Source organism: Stegodyphus dumicola, chromosome 4, assembly GCF_044657685.1.
Source record: "Stegodyphus dumicola isolate Sdum_Otavi_A_Nest chromosome 4, ASM4465768v1".
NCBI classification, from domain to species: Eukaryota; Metazoa; Arthropoda; class Arachnida; order Araneae; family Eresidae; genus Stegodyphus; species Stegodyphus dumicola.
The window spans coordinates 231950686-231968666 of NC_140771.1; the positions used below are offsets into that span (position 1 = coordinate 231950686).

Consider the following 17981-nt stretch of genomic DNA (forward strand, 5'->3'; position numbering starts at 1 on the left):
AAAAACTACGATAAGAAAGGCGTGCGAAATAAAAAAAGATAAAAAGAGATTTTCTTTTCACTCACATAGAAACTTTTTTTTTCACTCCAGGTAGAAGTATTTTTTTTTTCAGTGAGATAAAAACATTTTCTTTTCACTCAGAGTTCAAGAAAAAGGTTAGCTCTTGCTTACAGCTTAAGGTCAAAAGTTTATTAAATAGAATTTCAGTTTACACTTGTACGCCCGTATTTTAATTTTAATGAACAAATCTTAGTTGCGTGGGATAGCTACTGCGTGGGACATTCTGAATTCATTTAAACACAGCTACTGAAATTTAACACCATGAACATATACCACATTTTTAAGAAGTAGTCAGCAACTAATTTTAAAAGAATTACCTTAATGAACTAAGTAAAATGGAACTGCTGCAACTGAAAGTAAACCTGGAATAGTTGATTCAAAAAACTAGAGCTTTTAATGAATTACTAAAAACTCTGTTCTGCATTTTATCATTTCATTAGCTTCAGATGTAATTTCTTTGGCGGATGGAATTATGAATAAAAAGAAACGCATAAAATGTGTGCTTTCCGATATCTGTACAATAAAAAAATGGAAAATTTTAATCCAGTTAGGTGTTTTGACAAGAACATATAAGGTATTTCTCCTGCATTCTTAGCATGCCTTCGTAGTGTAGTGGTCTGCACGCTGGACGTCTATTCAAGAGGTCCGTGGTTCGATTCCCGCCGAGGGCGTTGCTCATTTTCCAGCATTCTTGCTTCGAAAATACCTAATGTCTCTACAAATATTCTACGAGAAACAGTCACGCAAAATGTCATAAAAAAAACCCTTACAAGGCAAGTCCGTTCACGTGGGTCGACACTACCGGTATTCAACAGCTTTAATCACCAGACAATGTACAGAAAAATATTATAACATATAAAAATGGGCAGTATTATGACAGTAATGCATACGACTGCATAGTATCAACGATAATGTTATATTTAAATCCTAAATGACACGAGAAAAATGGTCTTGTAGAGACTGCAAGTTTCCTTCGAAAGTTCCACAACAAATCTTGACTTCGTCGGGAAACGAATCTAAGACCACACAGAGGCTAGTTTAATGTGCTAACCGCAGGAGTAAAATGTTGGAAATATTTTGAATTCATTTTATCTCCCATTTAAAGGGAGAAAGTAGAAAAATAGCCATCTTCGTCACTGAAGTTAGAGATTATTTCAGTATATCAAAACACAAGGGTGCTATCTGCCTGAGAAGGAATGTCTTCGTGGAGGACATTCTGAGGAAAACTGAATCTTATTCACATTATACATGCAGAAAACAGCTATGCAGCCAGCATGTTCGCCTTAGATAGAACCCATGTGGATTCGATCAAACTGGTCGGTCAAGCTGGTATATGTATACGCGTGTGTGTATACATATACATATATATAATTTAAGATCACATACATATATATACATATATATCATATATGTAAGATACAACAAAATACGATACCTGCTTTAAAAATAATTGGCGATCTCAAAATTAACATTCTAGATTTGGTGCTCTCCCCCTAAATTTATCTGTTCCCCCAAATGTGAGAATCTCCTATGTTATATAACAACCTCAAATTAACCAATCAGAGCTTAGCTCTACTTATACCTCAGACTTAGCATAAATACCGCTGGCGAGTTAAGTGCGTCATTCTACCCTTCTTTAACTGCTGCTCTGTCAACATCGCATCGCTTTATCTTTGCTTAACTGTCTACATCATTGCTTTAACAAAGCCAATGTTCATAGAAGTTTATCAAATTTCATTATGATTAAATCATAGAAATGTATCGGACTTCATTATGAGTGGAGAAATATCTACTGAGATTATTTTACATGCATGGAAATAAAGATTGAGAATTCGTCTAACTCATTTTTGTGTCTGTTCGTCTTCCCAGCCTGCCACTATGCCATATATATATATTATGTAAAATATAAAAAATACGATGGCTTTGCTCTACGCGAAGAGGCAACCTCTAATTAACTTTCCGCAATTTCAGGATCTTTCTCCTAGACCAGTACTTCGAGAACATTCTGGCATGTTACATAATCGCTGCTATAAATGAAGAGTTCGTGCCATTTTTCGTCAGATAGCTTTTCTCCGCCTGCCGCTGTAAAATCCTTTTGCTGCCGCTCTTCCCGTCTGTCTTCTTTGTTAGAATAGTTATGACGTCGAAAGCTTAAATTTAACCTTATCTTAATTTAAATCATTATTGGACATGTAGTTTTTGGATAATTTGAAAGAATAATGGTCTGCCATTTTTAATTTAATAAAGATATGGAGTTTTAAAAATTTAAACTCTTCTGTGTCTTCAATTCAGCTGCTTTTCTACTACGCAATGATCACACCCGGGCTCTGATGTGAGTAGATTGCTAAGCTTCATCATTTCCAATGCCGATCTACTGCAAATATTACATATATATATATCAAGCAAGGTAGTTATTACAATACTGAATGACCAATTTGGTCTATATAACATTTTGCGCAATATGCTGCAAAATAAGTAAATTAGAAATTGTAGTAAGCTCGCCTAAAAGTTACCAGGAGCTGTTGCTCCAAAAAGTTCAACACGTTTTAAAAAAATTAATACATATGAAAATCAAACCATGTAACAGGTAAAACATTAAAAAAACAAAATCAGATAAAAAAAAAAGTAAGCGGAAAATGGTAAATTAGCTGAACTTGACTTCCAAACTGGCTTTTCAAGGGAAATTTTTTTGGTTTGAACATCGAATCAAGCCAACCCCATTACGCGTTTCGCCGAAACAGACAATTGAAACTTTTTCGCTACAAAAAATTTTTCAATTTAGACAAAGTGTCTTGGAAAATTTAATAGTCTCAATTCTCTGCACGTTTCATTTTTAATTTTATCAGAATTTTTAAAAACTTATGCACCTTATCATTTCTTCATGCACCAAACTCTTAAACATTTCCTCCGTTGTGTTGTTGTGGTTGCAATGCTTTTTTGATTCATTCAGTTTTAATTAATTACATTCAATTTCCCCTTTTATTTTAAAAGAGTTTTTATTTTGCTACTCATATTCCATATGTTGGGATTACTGCGCTTGCGCAAAATCCCGTGATTCTGAACAAAGGAAGGGCACTGAGCCTTTTGCATACGAAATCAAACTTAAACTCAGGTTGGATTTCGTCATGTAACCAATGTTCATTTTTGTATCACACCTAAAACTATATCCAGTAAGTATCCAGGTTACCAGGAAAATACTCCATTTTCCAATCCATAAATGTCAAGAGTCATCGGTTTTACGTTGCATATAAATGAGGTGTATAATTATACAGCAGAGATAAAAGTTTTTTTTTTTTTTTTTTAATTTAAGGCAAAGTATGACTTTATTTAACGTCGTGCAATTTATGTACAGCAGTAGCAGTGTAATGATACGTCTTTTCTACCTCGTGTAAATCATCTACCAAATTTTCCCAAGGGTTATATTTCTCAACGTCGTATCTACCGCGGATGTAAATCAAACACTTCTGGTATAGAAAGACACTATCAAAGTACCCAAAACACAAAAGTAACTCGGAGTATGAGATCCTCCTTCTATAATTCATAAGGCAGAAAATTGAAACCTGGACGTTTATTTAAGATTCAAGTTGTAGTAAATATTCACAATTTATTACCTAATATAAGTGTTACTAACATAATTAACTTTGTACCAAAGGTAATGCTAGAATTTCTACAAAACGTAATGGAGTTTTATGACAGACTGGAAGTGCCTAGCAAAGGTGAAAAAGGCGTGGCACTTCCATTAAATTCGAGGATAGTGAATACATTTTTTTAATATAAAAACAAAAACAAAACAAAAAAAAAAAAAAAAAAAAAAAAGAAAGAAAGAAAGAAAGAAGAAAGAAAAAAGTATTTTGCTCAGTAACAAAATGAGATAAAGTGAATGTTTTTATTTAGAATCTATGTTCTCATGTAGAAACAACGGAAAAACATTTTTCAAGATAAGAAATTGTATGAGAAAAAAATTAAAAAAATTCATTTAGCTAAAGGTCAAGATAATGACAAAGCGAATTTTGTCATGAGGTAATAGAGAATAATAACCGATTAAAAAAACAAACGCATTTTTGAAGAACCATGAAACACTCCCCCTTTCTTTCCTTCCCTCCATCCCCCCCCCACACACACAACAAAAAAAAAAAAAAAAAAAAAAAAAAAAAAAAAAAAAAACACGAAACTTATTCTGAAGCTTAAAACAAATTCGGCAGAAAGAAAATTATGCTAAGAAGAAACGGGAAACCTAAGCCAACAAATATTATTTTTAGGTAAAAACTTCTTATTGTAGAACACACAAATTGTTTATATAAACAGAAATATATTTGCAAAGTTACCAAATTAGTTAGAAAAATAAGGGGTGGAAAATAGCTTATTAGGATTGCTAATTGTTAGTAATGTTCAAATATAAAGATAGAAAACTAAAATTTAAATGTAAAATATCAATCACAATTGTTTTTAAATAATTTTTAAGTTATTGCTATAACTAACCTAGGAATATGCTGTGATTTTAGACTCTCTTTTCCTAATGTTGCTTGCTTGTAGGGAACACATTGATAATGTGACATGCTTTACTAAGTTACTAAAATTTTTGGTTTATTTAAAATGCATTTAATCTTCTTTCTGCTTACAATATTGTTACAAAAATGCCCAACTGCGATAAGATAGCTTCTCCGCAAAAAGGGTTTAGGGTTGCCAGAAATTGGCAAGGAGAGGCAGTTATTAGATTTGGCTCGAAATCGCCCATTTGGCTACAAAATCGGCGATATGCCATAGACGGATGGAGAACATTCTGGAACGAATTCTTACCGATTTGGCCCAGAATGTTCTCGAAGGCAGGTCAAAAGCTATATAAATCCTGTCTGTAGGCGGAGTAGCAATATGTAGTAGTGTATCGTCGAATTTCATTTTGAGTCGCTTGATCTCCGAGGGCGATCGAACGAGTTGGAAGTTATACTCTTTACTGCTTTGCCGTGAAGCTGTCTTCACCGTTGTATCCTGAAGGCTGATTGCTGATTGGTTCAGCTGTGTTGCTAATTGCTTCATCTGCGTTGCTGGCTAAATAAATTGTGTTTTGAATTCTTCCTCAAGTGTTGTCATCAAACATTCCAAATTCACGAACCCGTAGAACGCAACAATATTTTTCGCTTGGGATAGAGTAAAATTTGGAATAAATTGAGTAATTGCACTTCTTTTTTGTGTAAGTGTATGTAGATATTATCGTCAGGTTTTCAGTATTCAAATAGTCCTTTCGTTACGTTTGTAGTCGATTGTATCATTGCGCTTAAAATACAAAAAAAATTATTCTGAAATCCATATTATTTTATTTTTTCTTTACTTAAATAAAATAAAATTAACAGCAGTACCTTGTTCCTTAGATCATGATTGATGACATTCAAAACATGTTATGCAAAATCTTGCATGGATTTTCTATGTATCCTGTGCAATACATTAAAGGTTAGACCTCTTATAATTTTATAAAATGACAGTGTGAACGAAGCTTTATGCGCGTTATAGGAAATTTTAATAAATACATGATAAGATAATATAATTTTAATAAATGATTTAAAGAAAATCAACGTTTTACTTTTACAGCCTGTCTCAAATAATGAACAACCTGACTTTCAAGCTAGGATTAATGGCTTTGAAAATCATGTTTCTAATTTAGAAACGGATATATCGTCGGCATGACGTCATCTCCATAGATCTGAGAAAAATTATTCTTCAGAAGAAAGTATTTAAAGGTTAACAATTCGGGTGGAAAAAATCAAATTTTGCTCTTGCGTAATAATTGCTTTGAATGCGTCTCACAGAAAATACACCATTTTCATTTTTTACAAAAGAGCTCATCGGAGAAGCATTTTGAAAATGCATTTATTTGAAAGCAGTAAAAATACAAAGTCTTGGTTTGGCAAGCTGACAATGATTCAATATTAGTCAATGACATTTTAATACTGTTTATAAGCACAATACAAATAATTCAAAGATTTATTTTTTATTTATTTATTTATTTATTTTTTTATTTTTATTTTTATTTATTTATTTATTTATTTATTTATTTTTTTTTTTTTTGTTTCTGATTGCTTATCATTACTTAAGTAAAAGATATTTGCCTCTAAAGCATGCACAAGAAATTTTCTTTTACTCCAAAGAACAATAAGAACAAGCCTGTAAATTTACCTGTACAGGAAACAAAGGTGTATACATAACTTTTAATTGCAGTTGCCTTCCAAAAGCTGCAATTATCAGTAGCATCGTTAAATCTGCGTACTATACGTATATGCAACATATTTACGAGAAATAAGCCAGCCATTCATTTAGCTTCGCCACACCTGTTATGCTGTCAAAATAGAAGTGCTTTTTTCAACAACTAACAAGCAGAGATTCGTTTCAGACTTCGAAACGTAAATAATGACTTTAATAGCGAGCGAAAGAATGTGATTAGTACAAAAGCTTAAGAGATCTTCCTTCAGATGATCATGAGGGGAAAGGAGTTCAATAGAGTTGATACTTAACTGCCACCGTCTTTCTTTAACTTCTTTCCCTGTAATGCCTATGCTTTTTCATTGCATCCCACGGTAGAAAAGCTGAGACATCAGCAAGCACAGTTTGTTTACCTTTAATCGTCATAGAAGTTAAAGAAATATTGAAGAACGCATATTCCAAGCTTCTTCAGAAGCGAGCTGTTGCTGTGACTTATCTCACTGTATAAGGTATTTTTTTCTCCCGCCTTCTTAGCATGCCTTCGTGGTGCAGTGGTCAGCACGCTCGACGCGTATTCGAGAGGTCCGTGGTTCGAGTCCCGGCGAGGGCACTGCTCATTTTTCATCTCTTCTGCTTCGAAATAACCTAATATCTCTACATATTCTAGTGAATCCAGATACGTGATCACCAACCATTCTCGTAAATCACTATTGTTTCGACAACTTTCAGTCATACGAACATGTGCCATGTCTATCACGCCGAATAATAAACAAATACCGTGCATTTCGAAAAAGATTTAAATCACAGAGGGGGGACTTGCCCCTTTAATCTTATTTTCAGGCGGATCCTCGTTTTCTTAAGCATTTCGTCTTACATTATGCAAAAAATACAACAGATGAATATATAATTTCACTAAAATTGATATTTATGAAATTATTTATGAAAAATGCTAGTAATTTGCTTCTGAAAATTACTAGCATTTTTCATATTATAGTTAGGCCCACCAGCGGCCGAGCAGTAAAGTCGCTGAACACTGGTAGTTCGGTCCGAGGTTCGAATCCCGCGAACGGACTGGCTGCATGGGTGTTTTCGTGGTTTTCCCCATGTGTAACGTGTATACGAACCAGTTTCCCTTAGAAAGTCCTCCACGAAGGCATCCCTCCTCTTATGCAGATAGCCCTTGAGGCTTTGCCATAATCACACACACACACACACACACATATTATAGTTATTATATTTAAGAGATGGTGATGCACAGAGATTCTTTAAAGCAGTTATTTTGTAATGTCACCCGTACACTGCGGGAAGAAAAAAAAAAAAAAAAAAGTTCTATATCTCCCGTTCTACTGGGCCGATTGAAGAAATTCAACTTTTTCATGTCTCGAAAGCGAGACTTAGGATATGGATTAGATTTATATATAGCATTGTTCTAACATAGGTATTTTGACACAAAATTGGTCTTTTTCTGAAATGACATGCCAATATTTTTTTCATATTTCGATTTTACGACTCAAATTATGTCAAACTGCCAAATTTTGTAAAAATCGCACAAATTGTTTGTAAAAAATTAGCTCTCAAAATTTTAGCTTCTCAATACTAATTGAATTTGATATGTTCTATTTTTATTATTATTATTATTATTAAACTTACTTGATTCCTTCTTCCAGAATTCGAAATTTAGGCTTAATCCATACATAATCCGTGCATTTTCTGATTTATCTTTAAAATTTATATTTTTAAATATATTTTATAAATTTTTCGAAAATATTTTTTATTATAACCTATACAGTGTTTGCCATCATCTTAAAGTAGACGTATTTTTAACCATATCTACAAAAAATTAAGAGTTTTTTATTCAAAATTTCTTGATATACGTGAATTTACATTTTGGTGCGGTTTGAAATTTAGCGTTATTTAATATAAGCGATAATAACGAAAATGTGATTTACGCACTCTGTTAAATTTATTTGAAAGACTTGCACTTACCAAATTTTTGCATGAGAATTTTAATATGTTCTACTATTATTGTTCCCACTGGCTCGACGGACTTTGCAGCTTTTTTGGACGGCATTTTCATCAACCAATTATGAAAGCTTTAATTTGTTACAAAAATTCATCCTAACTTCATTTTATTAAGCCCATTATAAATAATTATTAAAAAAAAACTCTTAAGAAGATATTTTGGGCATATTTATACAATTTTATTAGTTATACTTCGTATTGTATTCGAAGTAGCATATTTTCGACTGGGGGTAGGGTCTATGACCTTAAGCACCTCGGTGCTACACCATCACTCGTTGCGCACATCATTTGAAAGGATTAAGGATGGACCTTTTAATTTCTTTGGTGCATAAATTAAAAAATAAGGAAAGAAAGTAGGTTGCCATAAATTAAGAATTCCGCCAAGGGAACTGGCGCAAACTGAAAAAAATCCGTCAAGATAAATTTTTAAATTTCTCCGTAAATTTCTCACGAAAAATTACAAAATTTAACATCTAGGCATAATTTGAGCCGTAGAATTGAAATATGGAAAAAAAAAAATTGTATGTTATTTCAGAAAAAGTCCTATTTCGTGTCAAAATACCTATGTTAGAATAATGCTATATATATATAGCTAATATATATCCTAAGACGCGCTTTCGAGACATGAAAAGCGCAATTTGAATTTCGTCAATCGGCGCAGTAGAACGGGAGATACAGAACTGTCCGCCCTTGTTTTCTTCTCGCAGTGTACGTACGTACAAATATGCATGCATACATATACACACGCATGTATACATATACACATCCTACGTACATACATACATGCACACACAGACGTACATACATACACTTCTGAATCCGATATCTGTAACAGAAAAGAACCGATTCATTAAATAAAATATTAAAAAAAAAATTATCTACTCGAGAAAAGTGCTGAAAGAGGACTTTTACTTCAGCCACAAAATAATTAAACAACTTTTGCTGTGCTAGGATTTTTAGTGAATAAATCACATTTATTGTTTAATAACTTGAAAAAAAATCTTGAATGTAATAAACACCGCAATATTTCGTTTTTACTAACACTGCTCTCGAACTATTGAATAACTGCACTAAGATTATTAACTCAACGATTAAAATTATGTTATTTGAAAACACCGTGGAAGGCATAAGAATATTAATTACATTTCTAATTAAGTTTATTCTTTATACAAGCATTTATTTATGGTAGTTGACTTTTATGATGTTTAGAAAATCCACAGGACAACTTAAAATAAAAAAATCACATTAACTAGCTCTGAATAAGGTTTGTATATAAATGCATTTTTCCATTAAGAAGTTAAAAGTGACGAGAAAGTTTTGAGTAAACAGTCTGAATAAGTATTACTGAAAACTTAATCTTTTGATGATAAGCATACAACTCTTAATAGTGCATTTGAGTGAATAACCACAAAATTGAATAAATCTCGTTCTTTTATAACCACAGCATCCGAAAAGTATTTTACTAAAATAAATACTAAAATAAATACTCCTAGTAATACAGTATTCAGAAATTGGAAACTTTGATGCCAAAATGAAAGGTGTACGCCTACATTATGAGAAACTGCTTTACATTAAAATAAGCACAAAGAAAGATGGAAACATCACACATATTTGAAAATTAAAAAGACCTCCATGGTTATAAGGAATGAACATGATATGAAATCTGAAAGATCCCTAATCAATAAAATATTAACATATCAAAAGAAATGGATCCAATTGCTTTAGAATTTAAAAGGAAAGCTACATTGAACAAAATAAATAAAGAAAAAGTAGGATTGATTTTCATTTGATCGATACTTTTGAGGCTTCTAGCAAAATGGCTCTGAAAGGGTAAACAGTCAATTAGCTGCACCCCTGATAACTCTAAGAATACTGATTGCCAAATGCTCCATTTTGAAAGAAATCTTTAATCTGAAGCTTTTAGACTAACATATAGCTCGACTTAAAGTTAGTCTAAAAATTTAGCAAATATATATTTTTTAGAATTTAATGTCAAATATCAGTTTTGCCGTCAGTTGATTTCGATAAATACATCATGTATATGTATGCATGTATATGTATGCGTGTATATGTATGCATGCATATTTGTACGAGGATCTTTTCTTGACTCCCCCCCCTTTCCCACACAATGGTTGTTCAGATGTTTCGCTTAAAGCTTCGTTCACACGGTGGTATTAAGATCATAAGTGGTCTAAGCTGAGCTACGTTGCTAGGCAACCAGACCTTGCTACGTCAGAAAAAACTGGTTAAATGATTTTGCTTAAATGTTCTAACTTTTCATTTGTATGCCATTTAATATAAAAGCCGCCGACCAATCACAGAGAAGGAAACGTCAGTTGACGGTTTCGCTGCGTCAGCTACACATTTAAAACATGCGCAACTTTCTCTTCCCTGATTGACTATTACTTAAGTTTCGCTAAACCGTCACCATCGAGATGTCACCTCGATAAACAGGTATGAATGGATTTAATGAGTTTTATGCCTCAAAGATTTATGACGTAAAAACCGTCGTCTGAAGAGCATAAAAGACAAAGTATCTGTTACATAAAATAAAAATTAAAAAAAATCCTATATTTATAATAAACTGTTGAATTCCCTGATTCGTGCTGTCCTGCTGTAAGAGATAAGCAGATCCAAGTACACAATTTACTTTTCATATTTTTTATCTATGTCTAATGACTACTGCAATGGCACTCGATCTAAAACGCGGTGGCCCATAATTTGTTACCGTCTGGATTCGATAAACTGCATAGTTTTGACTAGATCTCGTGTCTCTCCCTGGACACACTTTAAATGGGGAAGAATGTAAGGAATTATCGCATTTCTCCCCGTATATGTTCTCTTAGCGTAAGAGGTTAGCATGTTCAGTCAGTAAGTGGAAGATCCGTGGTTCGAATCTTGGGAGAGACACAGTTTATTTTTACATGTTTATGTCATTTTTCTTTTCAAAATGTGTAACGTTATGTTTATACTGAAAACGAGCAAAAGTATACTGATACGTAAATAGAACTCAGTATTGCCTGTAAGACATAAAAATATACTAGAAAGTAAAAATTTAAAGAAATATGAAAAATACTGCTACAACATGATTACAGTTCATTAGTTAAAATAAAAGCGAGAGATTTCATAATTTAGAAAATCAGCTGTCTGAAAGGAGAAAAGGAATGTATGGTACATGCAAACATTTAATGCTAAGAAGATTTGACTAATATTTGAAAGGTAGATCCACTTTAAGGGAACAACCGCATTCAGTGCCAAACATAAAATAAGGTGTTATTTGAATTTTTAAAAAACTCTTTTAGAAAGGATCTAACAAAGCATAAAAATAACTCCCATCTCAAGAGGGATAAATTATAAACATATTTGGTTAAAAGAAGTTACGGTTGACAGTTAAAAAATATGATAATTTTAACAGAAACGAAAACATCTACTACATTTCACTTAAGATTACACAACGAAAAAGATGATATTCTTCCACGCCATATCAGTGTGTTATCATTTAAATACCGTTATGATGTAAAAACCACCATTTATCAGGTGTCAAAAGAGTTGTGAAGGTGTAGAAGAAAAGATACTTAATCATTCGAATGACCACATAAATATAGATGATGCTTAGCTCAATCTACTTAAACTACGTAAAAAGCTATATATTTTCATTTTTCTTAACATTTAACTGTATCACTTTAAATGAGATAAAAGGTTTTGTCTGGGATCCATCCATCATTTTCATACGGGTTTGAAGCTAGGCGTTTTTCTACAGCTTACGTTCAATGCAGTCTTATATTATACTTCTATTATCTTAGTTTTGTATTGTTTCTCTATACTTGGATAGTGTAAAAGGGGGAAATGGGAGATACAAAGTTAGATACAGCAAGTGGGAGGATAGAATAAAAAAGAATTGTAAGACGTATTGGTACAAAATACCCAGTAAAACGGATTTAGTGTAGCCAGAAAGTGTCAAGGAAAGGCAAAGTTGCCAAATTTGGCGCGAAATCGCCCATTTGTCGAAAAACAATTGGGGATAGCGCATAGACGGAGCGAGAACATTCTAGAACGAATTCTTACTGGTTTTCCCGAGAATGTTCTCAAAGGCAGGTCAAAACCTATATATACCCTGCCTTTACGCGGAGTAGGAAAGTACGTTGAGTTCAGTAGTAGTGTTCCGAAAGCGATCAACCGCGTCGGGAGCTGCACTTTAGTGCTTTCCATGAAGCTGTATTCACCGTTATAGCCTGATAACCTGTTGCTGATTGTTTCAGCGTCTTTTTCGTAGTTTTTCGATGACTGTAAAGCGTCTCTGGAACTGTCCTGTGTAACACTAACAAATAAATTGTGTTAATTAAGTGTTGTCATCAATCACTTTAAATTCACGACGGTACCTAGAGCCATCAAATTTTGAATAATGTGCACCTCCACTCGAATATGGGCATCTGGAAGCCCAAATCTGGAATCTCGAATTTGTTTCTGTAAAGCTTTTATGAGTTTTTGTTTCATTAAGAAACTCAACGATTTCAAAGCGATCAACTGCAACACTATACGGGAAAAAAAAAAAAAAAATATCTCCAGCGCGCGAGACTGTGTATCGGAAATTCTAAAGACATGCTCAGTTTAAAATTATTTTGTGATATTGCTGTTGAAACGAATTTTATGGTTTAACATGATATTTACATGATATTTAATAAATAAAGAACACGAGAACATGATATTTAATAAATAAAGGCAACGCACAAAACGTTAAAAAAATGCCCCTTTGTCTGTAAAATAAAATTTGAAAGCTTTCGAATTCTGTTCCATGAGGCTAACCTTCGAGGACGCTGCCATAACGAATAGCCTTGTAAAGCCGTAAGATTTAGCGATGGTACAACTTGAAAAATATGCACTCCTCTCGCCGGGATTCGAACTCCAGGCCATCCGAATACGCTTCCATTCTTTTTCCATTTAGACCATGAAGACATGCAGGAACAACGGATACTTTACATACTCTTCTTTTTATAGGGCGACTGAGGGATTATGAAACCCAATCGCCATATGCTGGTCGTGATGAAATATCGTCCTCGATCTTTTAGTTCGGGTGCCCCTTATACAGTCTTTTAGAATTTTTCGGAGTCAGGAAACTAAAGACCGCAGTGCCCTCTGCAAGACTCGAACTCCGAACCTTCCGAATACGCATCGAGCGTGGCTCCAGTTACTCTACTATGAGGAATAAAATACCTAATAACCTATTTGGACATTTTTAAGAGAACAGCTACATCCACATGTAGGAATAATAGCCACCAGCAGGGGAGAAAAAACGTATTATTCTATAAAAAAGTAGTTTGCAGAATAATATTGTTCGTTGAAGAAGACTGAACAACTCGTTCCAGTTTCCCACGAACTGTTTTTTTTATGAATCCCCTGTTGACGAAAGCTTGAATTTTGTTTTAATTTTAAATTTATATTTATTTCTTTCACGTCTAATTAACGTTTGATATTAATAAGTACTAAAAGGCATTAAATTGAAGTTTTCAGGAAATATTAATTTTAAAAAAAGGCTTTTGTCGGAATCTTTCACGTGGAAAACATGCAATGCAATATGATCTTGTCTCCATATTGTGTAAAAGACGCCCATATGAACACAGTTACAATTTACACCATTCATCAAACTGTCACCAATCGGGGAAAAAATTGAACTGAAACAAAAAAAAAAGGGATAAATGTCGTGATAAGAACAAGAGAAAGCAAATAAAGAAACGGAGCTAATGAATCGGAAGGCGATATCTATGACAAAGACACTCTCAACATCAGGAGAGCGTAAAAAACAAAGCGGTACAGAACAATGTAAAAGAAACAAATAAACAAAAATTGGAGAGGCAATACATCAAATTGCTATCACTAACCAACAGACGTTGTGCTCGTTCAGACGCGAATTCTTTGGAGCAATTAGGATAAAAAAAAAATAAGGAAACGTAGTTTTGAAGGTGTTTCTCCGAAAGTCAATAATATCGCCAAAGCTGTTCTGTTTATGAGCTCAAATCACATCAAGCGTTTCAGTGATCCCAGGTCTCTTCTTTACAAAACTATCATTTTGGGACAATTCGGAACGAAAAAAAACCTCACTTTTAGGATTTCATTTCGAGGAAAAAAATTTGTACTTCAGTATTTAGTTTCGCAAGAAAACTATTGGAAACGTTAAAACAGAAATCTTCAGCATATCTACAACATTTCATTAAAAATACAACACGGTAATAAATATCAATGTAATTCCATATGGTTTCATATTAAATCAGCTGTCACACTATGATAAAAAATTTTGAAGTATACTAAATTGAATAATAATAATGATGATGAATGCCGAGTAAGGTGATCTTCGATTTTCATAAAGAGGCTCTCCTATTCAGCGCTCTTTACTTGGGTTGAGGAAACATATTGCAGCACAAGTGCAATATTTCATTTTATTAGTACCATTAAATTATTAAAATTAGTTTGCGTTTGGTTTGGTTTAATTATAGCAAAGCACACTAAGGAGAGGAGGAATGTCTTCGTGAAGGACTTTCTAAGAGAAACTGGCTCGTATACAGTTAACACATGGCGAAAAACACGAAAACTCCCATGCATCCAGCGCATTCGCGGGATTCGAATCTCAGACCGAACTACCAGTTATTAAAGTTAGAAATTAATTGATAATTTAACGGATAAGACAAATGCTTAGGGAAGAGAAATTTTACAGTTAGCCACTCCAAACGGCATAGTGGTTGATGATCCTGATTATCATACCGACGGTCACGGGTTCCAATCCTAGAGAAGGATATTTGTGTGTAGTGTCTTCCCCCCCGGGGGTCGACGTAGAGAATTCTGCGAAGCTACTGCGTACTACTATCTGTACCTAGGCAGTCTCGGCCACGGGGGATAAAATTTATGAACTTGGTGGTTTTGAAGCCCCTGGGAAAGGTCACTAATTGGCCGGCCTCGGGAACTGGCATGTCCTGAGCGGTGTGGAACCGTAGCCGGAGGGCTAGTTCCCCTCGGTTTGCTCATGGAGGTAGGAAAGGGGGGAGGGGCCATTCCGCGCTAGAAGTGAAGCATTGCTTTGAAGCTTGGGTCACCAGACGGGGTGTTCTTTGTTTACATTCAGAAGCTCGCTTAACAAGATTCTGATAGTATTTCGACTCCTTCCTACCTCCATGGGTATGCTGGGTAACGGCCCACTGCGACGGGCTCGCCCATGCGACTGGTAGGAGCAACTTGACGACCGGTGCTGCCTGGTGTCTTATCCAGGTGGTGCGCTGCTCCCTTGGAAGGGTAATAGTGGAGGTTGAACCTCCACGAAGTGCCCAAAGGGGGAACGGACCTGTAATGTGATTGAGTTCATGAGGCAGGGAAGCCCAAATTGTTGTTGTTGTGTAGTGTCTTTGCGGCATGGGGGGGGGGGTAATCTAAGTGTATGGGGGCTTAGAAAGTCCTCTCGCGTGGATTGGTGACAGGCGAAGAAAGGTAGTAGACCCTTGGACCCAACTCCCGAGCCGTAGCTAGGGTTTTCAGCGCCCGGGGACAACTGAAAATTTCGCGCCCCTTTTTCTGTGTCAAGAATGGGAAATATTTCATTCTAAAATTTCGCAACATTAGTTTGGATGTTAAAAATACGCCCCTTTGGACGTGAAAATCTGAAACCTTTCAGATTTTTTTATTTATTTAATATTTATTTTTAAAATTTAAATAAACAATGTTTGGCTTAAAAAAATTTTGGTTGGTAAAATTCTTAGAAATCTCTGAAAGATTCAAAGTTAAATGATCGATGACCTAAAGGTAAATATATTAACCAACAGATGAAAATCATAAACAGAAGTGACTTATTTCATAAATCTGAAGCATCTCGCTTAGCAATATATTATAGGCTAAATCTTTCAGAAACTGCAATGTTAAATGTTACAGGCATGGTTCAAGAAACGTCCGTCAAAGTAAGCGCGAAATAGTGCTTTCAGAATTTAAATTTGACCTTCAGCTAATGATAAAATTATGCAGCATTTTGTAATATTAATGACAATAAATTAAATTCCAGATAAAGACTTTTCAGCGTAATCGCAATTTGTACCGATTACTTTGAGTGACCTTAAGTGAGAAACGCACACAGGAAGTTTTGTTCTCAGTATAAATTGTTTCAAACTCAAAAGGAGGGAATCAATTTTCTGCATCTATAAAAAGATGGTTTACAATAGAAATTCAGTTTAGATAGGTTTGGAAAATTAAAGTAAAAAAAAAAAAAATTTTAAAAAAGAAATCTCAAAGGTTTTAGATTTTACATTACGCTTAATAGAACGTTTTTTTAACGTCTTCTGTTTTAACTTTATTTATTAAATTAACTTTATTTAAATATCATGTTCTTCGCACATAAATCACATAAAATTCAATTCAACAGCAATATGACAAAATATTAAAAAAACTTTACATATCTTTAGAATTTCCGATGCACAGTCTGGGGCGCTGGAGATATTCCCCCCCCCGTCCCGTATTGCCATTGCTCGCTTTGAAATTGCTGAGTTTGTTAATCAAAAATTTGTCAAAGTTTTACAAAATGTAAAATAAGTAATAAAACAAATTTGAAATTTAAAATTCGGACTTCCAATTGCCAATGTGGGTTGGAGGACTACGTTATTCAAAATTTGATTTTTCTAGGTACCGTTATTTTTTCGTAATGCGAGAACATCCATGCGTTCATGCAGATTCTTCAATATTCTTTAAATATAACACATGGCAATAATGCTTGGTGGCAACAGTTTGAAAAGCAAACTAACGCAGAAAAAGAACCGACGCGAAATATCATTTTGAGACTAACAGTTTTTTCGGTCTTAACGCCTCTTTGGGCTAACAAACAGAAAGAAAAAAATCTGAATGCTTTCAGATTTTATATTAGGTCCAAAGTGGCATTTTTTAAACGTTTTTTGTGTTACCCTTATTTATTGAATATCATGCTCTTCGCACTTGAAACATAAAATTTAATTCCACAGCAATATCACAAAATATTTAAAAGAGCATATCTTCAAAATTTCCGATACACAGTCTCGCGCGCTGGAGATAAAAGTGTTCTTTCCCGTATGGTGCTGCTATTGCTCACTTTGAAATCGTTGAGTTTCTGAATCCAAAACTCATAAATGCTTTACAAAATATGAAGCAGATAATAAAACAAATTCCAAATCCCAAATTTGGGCTTCCAGAAGTCCATATTCGGGTGGAGGTGTACGTCATTCAAAATTGGATGGTTCTAAGTAACGTTGTTTTATCACAATGCGAGAAACATAAATACCTTTATGCAGATTCTTCATTATTTAATTTCTTTAAATGTAATAAAGGGCTCTAATATTTGGTGGCAACAATTTAAAATGTGATTCGCCGTTTAAAGTGAATCAACGCAAAATGCCAAAAATTAATAGCCCCTCTGGGCAAATTGCCCCTTTGGTCTAAAAATGAAACATATTGCCTGTGCAGCTTCACTACCCAATCAGTTCTCTTTCTATATTTCAAGGCGGCAATTTTGATATTTCGACATTTTTTGACAAGGATTCGGAAATAGATGCAATTTCCTAACAAATGAACTAATTTACATCAATAAATTTAACTGAGTACAAGAATATAAAAAATAACATGCCACAGCATTCCTCATAAATATGCAGAATTTAAGATTTTATTTATGTCCTAAACGGCTGAAAGTATTTTCAATAATCCCCCCCAAGAAA

General features: G+C 34.0%; 1 long non-coding RNA gene and 1 other non-coding gene across 2 annotated transcripts in view; one reads left to right on the plus strand and one right to left on the minus strand.

Annotated features, from left to right (window-relative positions):
• LOC146997838 (uncharacterized) overlaps positions 1-17981 on the minus strand; it is a 201220-nt gene that overhangs the window by 82272 nt on the left and 100967 nt on the right. The window lies entirely within an intron of this gene.
• On the plus strand, positions 6790-6862 carry TRNAT-CGU (transfer RNA threonine (anticodon CGU)). The gene has a single exon. It is a non-coding gene; the product is annotated as a tRNA-Thr (tRNA).